The 8,248-nt window shown below is 46.6% G+C and overlaps 1 pseudogene; it reads left to right on the forward strand.

The window, feature by feature from the left end:
- Window positions 1-4,629: 4,629 nt before the first annotated feature.
- Window positions 4,630-5,287, forward strand: LOC120866676 (annotated as a pseudogene).
- The last annotated feature ends 2,961 nt before the right edge of the window (window positions 5,288-8,248 follow it).

Here is an 8,248-nt window from a genome sequence, read left to right on the forward strand (position 1 = left end):
ACTCTTCCTTAGCCCCTTGTTTCCCTGCTTTTCTTGATACTCCCAGCTGCCCATGTGGCTTGCCCAGTAGCTCAGCGGTAAAGAAGCCACCTGCAATGCAGGAGACGGAGGAGACATGGGTTCAATCCCTGGGTCGGGAAGATCCCCTGGAGGAGGGCATGGAAATCCACGTCAGTATTCTTGCCTGGAGAATCCCACAGACAGAGGAGCCTGGGGGGCTATAGTAAATGGGGTCGCAAAGAGTCAGACATAATGGAAGGGACTGAGCACCAGCTGGCCATAGGGTAGATTTTCATGGAAAATTAGAGGAAGGCAGCGGCCACTGTGGCTCTGCACCTTTCCCCTGTGGATTTGAGTCTCAGGCTTGGGAGTGGGGGCCCAGTCTCAATGCCAGGGCCACTTTTGAATCTTCACAGGATCACACTATTGTACCACTTTCCCTTTTCACCCTCTGGACTTCCCTGGTGACTCAGACGGTAAAGAATCCACCTGCAATGCAGGAGACCTGGGTTCAGACGATCCTCTGGAGAAGGGAATGGCTACCCACTCCAGTATTCTTACCAGGAAAATCCCACGGACAGAGGAGCCTGAAGGGCTACTGTCCATGGGATTGCAGAGTTAGACAGGACTGAGCCTCATTTTCATCCTCTAATTTCTCCAGAGGAATAATTTCCCTCTTCTCACACTCCTTGAGAATGAGGTTCTACATCTTGTTATTCATTCCCTAACCTTATGAAGAAAAATTAAAGTTCATTAGGTGAACTTTCCTTGCAGTCCAGGGATTAAGCCTCCAAGCTCCCAATGCAGGGGCCAGGTTCGATCACTGGTCAGGGAACTAGATCCCGCTTGCTGCAACTAAGAGTGTGCACGCTGCAAAAAAAAAAAAAAAAAAAAAAAGATCCTGTTTGCCACAACTAAGACCTGGTGCAGTCCAATAAAAATATTTTTAAGTTACTTAGGAACAGGAGGTAGCCTTTACCATGGATATCCATATGGCTTTCACCCTTTACCACGGGACTCTTGTGAGAACGCATGCCTTCAAACTATAGGCTGCTGCTGCTGAGTCGCTTCAGTCGTGTCCGACTGTGCGAGAAGCGACTCAGCGCGACCCCACAGACGGCAGCCCACCAGGCTCCCCCGTCCCTGGGATTCTCCAGGCAAGAACACTGGAGTGGGGTGCCATTGCCTTCTCCCAAACTATAGGCAGTTTACCGGATATCCTTAGCTTTCACTTTTGTTTTGCAAAGAGCCTGAAAGTCAGAAATCAGTGAATAACACCTTCTCCATTTCCACGTCTCTCCTGTGCAAACCTTGTGCATTCATACAGCCTTTCAGAATCCCTGGAATATGTTAGAGATTTCCCGAGTGCCCCATGATTATCCAGTTCTCCAAGATATACTCAGATTCCCAGCCTGCCTCTTGCTAACTCCACTGAAAGCAAAGCCTCAGGGAGCTGCTACGTTGCCAGTGGATGGTTATTGTTTTGATAATGCCCTGGGAGCAGGGTTATTTTTTTCTGTTGCGCTGAACTCTGAGTCAAATCAAACAGCCACAGTTACCTAAGAATAGAGATTTTCCAAGGAGCTTCAGGTTCAGACAAAATATTGACTGTGCTCTGGGGGTGTTGCTTTTCAATGAGCTCCACAAGAGGTCAGTCCTCTCCATTGGCTGTGAGACTGCTGGCTTTCTGTGGCTACCACCCACCTGAGCTGGGGAGGGAGGGGATGGAAAGAGTTTCCCATTCACAAAATACGGCTGATCCCGTTCTCTAAGCACAGTCCCTGTCGTTTCTCTTGGATAAATGATTTTCGGTTTGCTCTATGGCTTCGGTTAGTTTCCCAGGTTCTAAAAAGGTTGATGTTCGTTGTTTTGCTGGTATTTTCACTGTTTTTTTGTGGGAGAGTTTGTTCACTGAGGTCCTCACTCTGTCATTCTGGAAACTGATCTCCAGGCAAGCTCATTCCTAAACATGGTTCGTTCTCACATATCTCCCACCTCTCAGCAGAGTCTTTACTTAGAGTTTGTCCTGCTTCCATCAAACTCAGAGTCAGTTGTGATTTAAACTTATTCTGGTGTGGACTATTTCAGTTATCCTTAAGGTGTATAGTTCTCTTAAATGGAACTTCCAGAAGTCATTGTGTTAGTGGAAGCATACTGATTGAAACCGCCCTCCTTGGCCAGGCACCAACTATTTGCATGAGTTGTTTTACTATAGGAAATCCTGGTAAGGAACACGGAACTAATAAGCCACCACCAACCAGAAGAGTTCAGGAAAGGTCAAAAGGAGACACCACATGTCTGACCACCTCCTGGAATCCTCTCTGGCATCCATCTTGGCTGAAGAAGGACTCTGAGTCAGAATGATTGGCTAAAGACAACTAATCCCATCACCATAAAACCCGAGACTGCAAGCTATGTAGCAGAGCTGTTCTCTTGAGTTCCCTTACCCTGCTGCTCTCCACCTGGGTGCTCTTTCCCAGTAAAATCTCTTGCTTTGTCAGCACATGTGTCTCCTCAGACAGTTCATTTCTGAGTGTTAGAGAAGAGCCCGGTTTCGGGCCCTGGAAGGGGTCCTGCTTCCCGCAACAATTGGAACATATTCATCAGATCATCCCACTTCCCTGGCAATCCAGTGGTTAAGAATCTACCCGCCCAAAAAGAAAAAAAGAATCTGCCTGCCAGTGCAGGAGACACGAGTTTGATGCCTGGTCTGGGAAGATCCCACATGCGAGAAGCAATGAGGCCGGTGCACTGCAAATACTGCAGCCCAAGTGCCCCAGAGCCTGCACCCCACAGCAAGAGAGAAGCCACCAGAATGAGAAGCCTGTGCGCCTCAACAAAGAGTCGCTCCTGCCACTAGAGAAAGCCCTTGTGCAGCCACAGAGAGGCAGGGAAGCACCAGCACCCCCGCAAGAAATAAAATATCCCACTAGCCTGCTGCACAGCAGAAGACTGCTTACTGAAACAGCACCCTGGGCAGAAGGTGATAACTTGAGAACTGTTAAGTTCCCTGCACAAGTGCCCTGGCTGGAACAAATCCCAGTAGCTTCTTCCTGTCTCGTTTTTATCTGGCTTTTCATCCAGGGTGTGTTCTTGATCCACCATTGCTAACTATGGGGAAGGAAATGCATGGTGGGCTATTTGGGAGGAGGCGTTAATCTCTCCTACTTAGTGCTGGACCTTTTGCTTGGCATTAGTGGAGCCAATCAATAATATCTTATCTCCAGACGTCTCAGTCCTTCCCCTAAGAATCAGTTCAGATTGTTTCCATGCCATTCGTGACTTTACTACTGGGACATGAACCGTGCCTTTTGGGGATCCCAGTTGATAATCTGACAAAAGTTTTCTGTCATTAGTGAGTTTCTGTTAACCTCCAATGATTGAGTGTGAGTGAAAGAAATATACACCGACTCCTCTATCTCCATGTAGTTGATTTAAATAAAGGAATATTAACATCAATGATGAAAACACACGTCATTGAAGAAACAAGGGAAGGGCGACATGGATATATACCACAATCATTTCTGCTGGATGATTGTCACCTGGGACTCAATTTAAGACTAAAACCTACACCTTTCATTTCTGAGAGATCAGTGTAGAGTCATGAGAACGGAATAGAGGAAATCCATCAGATCTTCACTAATACCCACTAAACAGAGAAATACAGTCTCCTAGAAAAAGCACTTTGTGTGTGTGTGTGTGTTTTTTTTTTTTTTAAGAGATGGGGCCATTTCTACTTGGAATTTCTTTTAATGCTATAGATTAATAGCACCTGCACATGGTTGAGGAACGAAAAGGAGGCCATGAAAACAGAAAAACCTGTGGAGAGGTCTTTCCGTGACTGCACATCGCATTAAAGCAAGAAGCTCATCTCAGGGCTGAGAGAAGTTCCCTTATATTTAGGGGCAACTGACCCCATGAGGAAATTCAACTTACAAAACAACCAGGAAGGAAGCCATACACAAGAACCTGAAGCAGAAGCCGAGCGAAACAAGAGAATAGATCCCCAAAACTGTTACCTGGAACAGAAATTTGAACAAACAATAGATAAAAGTCTACCCAGAGGAACTTCTAGATGAGAACCTATGACTCTAACTTCCTCTCAATTCTGTGCAGGAAACTGACATTCTGAACTTATTATTGAAACCCACATAATGAAGGACTCCAAGAGCAGCCAGGTAAATAGTGAGAGACCCAAAGAAAATAAACCAGAATATTTATAGTCAATTATCAAATCTTTCTAAATCAGAGGTTGGCAAAGCTTTTCTTATAGAGCCAGATGCATAAACGTTTTAAGCTTTGTGGGCCAAGAGACACAGTGAAAGCTCTTATTATTTAAAAATGTAATCATTAAAATGTAAAAACTATTTTTAATCTGTGGGCTGTTAAAAACAAAATTAGCCCCTGGCCAGATATGGCCCATGGGCTGTAGTTTGCTGGTCTAGATTTGTTGATATTGTTTAGTCGCTAAGTTGCGTCCGATTCTTTTGTGATCCTATGGACCGCCGCCCGCCAGGCTCCTTCGTCCATGGGATTTCCCAGGCAAGAATACTGGAGTGGGGGCCCTGCCAAAAGGAGTCAGCCCATCTCAGAGTCCATGCACCCACCCTTGCCCACGCAGCTTTAGTCATGGCATCCGGCAACGCGCATATCGGAAAACCCGCCCTGGAATTCCAGGCTCCCCCAGTGGTGGTGCCTTCAAGAAGGTGAAGCTTTCTGAGTACAAAGGAAAATACAGGGCCTGCTTTTTCTCCCATCTGCAATTTTCCTTTGTGGGCCCCACGGAGATCATCGCTTTCAGCAACATGCTACGGAGTTGCAGAAGCTGAACTGCAAAGTGCCGAGCATCTCCGTGGACTCTTAGTTCACTCACCTGGCTTGGATCAACACCCCCCAGAAGGAGGGAGGCTTGGGCCCCCGAACATCCCCCTGCTGGCCCACGTAACCAGAAACTTGTCCCATGATTATGGTCCCAAGGAAGACGAAGGCATTGCCTACAGGGGCCTCTTTATCATCGATGGCAAGGGTGATCCCCAGATCACCCGCAGTAATTTGCCTGTGGGGTACTCAGTGAATGAAGCTCTGCGGCTGGTCCAGGCCTTACAGTTCACAGAGGAACACGAGGAAGTCTGTCCCGCTGGCTGGGTGCCAGGCAGTCACACAGTCAAGCCCAGTGTGAACCACAACAACGGAATCTTTCTCTAAACACAACCAGGCTGGCAGATGGGTGGCAAGCTTGGGCTCTTGGCCACCATCTGTGCCCCTACCTGTGTGTGCCCCTTACTGACCCAGGAAAGGCCAGACCTGCCTCTTTAGACTCGACGGTCCAAGATGGAAGAGGGGCTAAGCCAAGGCCTTCTTAACCTCCTAGCTGAGAGCTGGGTGAATGGTGACCCCTTCTTTGGAGCCCGCATAACTCAGAACAGGCCTAGAGGTGATTAATAAAGTATTAGTGCGTGCGTGTGGGCTAAGTTGCTTCAGTTGTGTCTGACCCTTTGCAATGCTATGGACTGTAGCCCACCAGGCTCCTCTGTCCACGGGATTCTCCAGGCAAGAGTACTAGTCTGGGCCATTTCCTATTCCAGGGGATTTTCTAACCCATGTCTCCTGCACTGGAAGGCGAATTCTTTACCACTGAACCACTAGGGAAGCCCGATCTAGACTTATCCTCACTCAAATACGAATAATAAGGAAAATCACTGGATCTGTGACTTATGAAACACAGCAGAAAAAGATAGACACAGCATACAGAGAGAGAGATATTAGCAAAGATAGTTTAGGTCATGTCAGAAATCCAATTTAAACTATCTTCAGGGAAAAAGGATCAGTGGCTCAAATAACTGAGCAGCGCTGGTGGGTCAAAAGGGGGAGCAGAGTGATCTTTGCCTTCCGTCTCTCTCGTCAGCTCTTCTCTGTGATTCAGTTGCTTTCAATCTGCAGATGTAAAAGAAAGATGTTGGAAATCTGGATTAAGCAAAAGATTTGGGAAAAATAAAAATAAGTAAAACTGACCAATAAATATCTGTATAGATGCATAACATGATCCGAGCTTCCACAGCAGGGGGCTTAGTTCCTGGTGGGAGAACTAAGATCCTGCATGCCCTGTGGCACCTCTAAATAAAAGCAAAGAAAAAATAAGTGCCAACATTGAATAGTTAAGGTTGGGGCTGGAATGTTCTGGACTTGTCAGCCAGGCCGCGCCAGCTGCCTTTGTCAAAAAAGCAAAAAAGAAGTTTAAAAACTAGTTAAAAAAAAAAACTAATGGGTAAGCTCTGGGTTTGAGAGGGCTTAAGGTGCATGGGGGAAGCTTGGAAAGGGAGAGAGAATGGAAGAGGAGGAGAATCAACTAAGGACAAGGAAGGGGGTTCTTGAGTATTATTCTGGGTGTACAGCTCCAGAAATTTGAGGCAGTACTTATCCCTGTAGCATGCCTCACCATTCTTGGTATAGGGGCAGAGAAGACAGCACCGGATTTGTTCTCAAGATGGTGTTGGATGTCAGTTCATAGCTCAGTTGGTAAAGAGTGCTCCTGCAATGCAGGAGACCCCGGTTCGATTCCTGGGTCGGGAAGATCCCCTGGCGAAGGGATAGGCTACCCACTCCAGTATTCTTGGGCTTCTCTTGTGGCTCAGCTGGTAAAGAATCCACCTGCAATTTGGGAGACCTGGGTTCAATCCCTGGGTTGGGAAGATTCTCCTGGAGAAGGGAAAGGCTACCCACCCCAATATTCTGGCCTAGAGGATTCCATGGGCTACAGTCCATGGGGTCTCAAAGAGTCGGACTCAACTGAGCAACTTTCACTTTCACTTTCTGATAGTAAAACAGAGCAGGACCATATGGTCCTTGCCCACCCGATCCTCCCACTGCCACCCACAATATCTTCTGCAGTTATAAAAAAATAAGTTTAATCAGAGAAGTGAGAAATGCCAAAACAAAGGAAAACAGTCCAAGGAGACTAGATAATAATATTGCAGTCATTAAGCAGAGTCAAGGACCTTTAATATTTTCTCAAGGGCTATAGATAATACTCTGAGCCATACCCTGTGACTTGTCTCATAGCTGTCTTATAGATACCAAAACACCAGGTGGAGAAGTTAACTGCATGGCAACCAGACAGTGCCCAGGACTTAAGCTGCCACAGTTCTGAGAACTGACCGCAAAGAAATGGGAACAAGTGCACCCTGGAACTGAAGATTCACAATACCTACATCAACCAAGATGACGTTGGTCAGACCACTGATGACCAATTTGAAGATGTAGAGATGACTGTATTCTTTCTGCCTGTAATCCTCCCACTCTGTCTATAAAAATCAGTTCACCCCCTGATTGTAGGGCCGGGGGGGCAGTGTTGGCCTTTGGACAGGGTGGGTCACTCTCCCTCCCAGTTGCCGGCATCTGAAATAAAGCAAACTTTCCTTTCCAGCGACCAGGCCTGTTTACTGGCTTTTGAGTGACAAGCAGGCCTGTATACCACCCCACACACACACACCTTTCAGTGACAACAGAAGGAAGGGATGCGGGAAGTGAGAGTGCTCCTGAAGGGCTAGTTGAGGTGATAAACCAGGGAGGTCAGACTACAGAGCAAGGGAAGTTTGGCAGTAAGGGAGCTGATGTGTTGAGAAAAGAAAGATCAAGAACCTACATGTCTTCAGAAATTTACACAACATTGTAAATCAACTATACTTCAACAAAATAAAAGAATCCTTATGCCTTTTTTGGGTCAGTCAAACCTCAAAGCTGGCAAAAAAAAAAAGAACCTACAGGACTCTGTACGATCTCAAAACAGTAATAAAAGCTAGGGTTTGGAAGAGGTAGAAATAGAGAATGGTGGGTACATTGAAGTCAAAGATCTCCATTTCATTTTTCATTTTATTATTATTTTTACTTACCATTTGGCCACACCTCACAGCTTGCAGGATCTTAGTTCCCCGACCACAGGATTGAACCTGGGCCCCTGGAAGTGCAGACTCCTAACCACTGGACTGCCAGGGGATCCCCTAAAGATTTCTAACAGGGAGCAGTTTCTCGCATGGTCATGGGTGAGTCCGCTTGACCTGGAGTGAAACTATATATCACTTGAGTTGCATAAGTCACTGAAGTGTGGCTCATAACCATGAGGTTTCATGTCTCTTTCAAGGGAAGATGAAGTTATCAGGGTGCTGGCAAGGACGGGGGTTAGCAGTAGACAGGAGCCAGGGGCTACAAGCTCTTATAAATGTAGGCTAGAACCGTAAACCGGTGGATAAGA

This window comes from Oryx dammah, unplaced genomic scaffold, assembly GCF_014754425.2.
Source record: "Oryx dammah isolate SB20612 unplaced genomic scaffold, SCBI_Odam_1.1 HiC_scaffold_8, whole genome shotgun sequence".
Classification (NCBI taxonomy): domain Eukaryota; kingdom Metazoa; phylum Chordata; class Mammalia; order Artiodactyla; family Bovidae; genus Oryx; species Oryx dammah.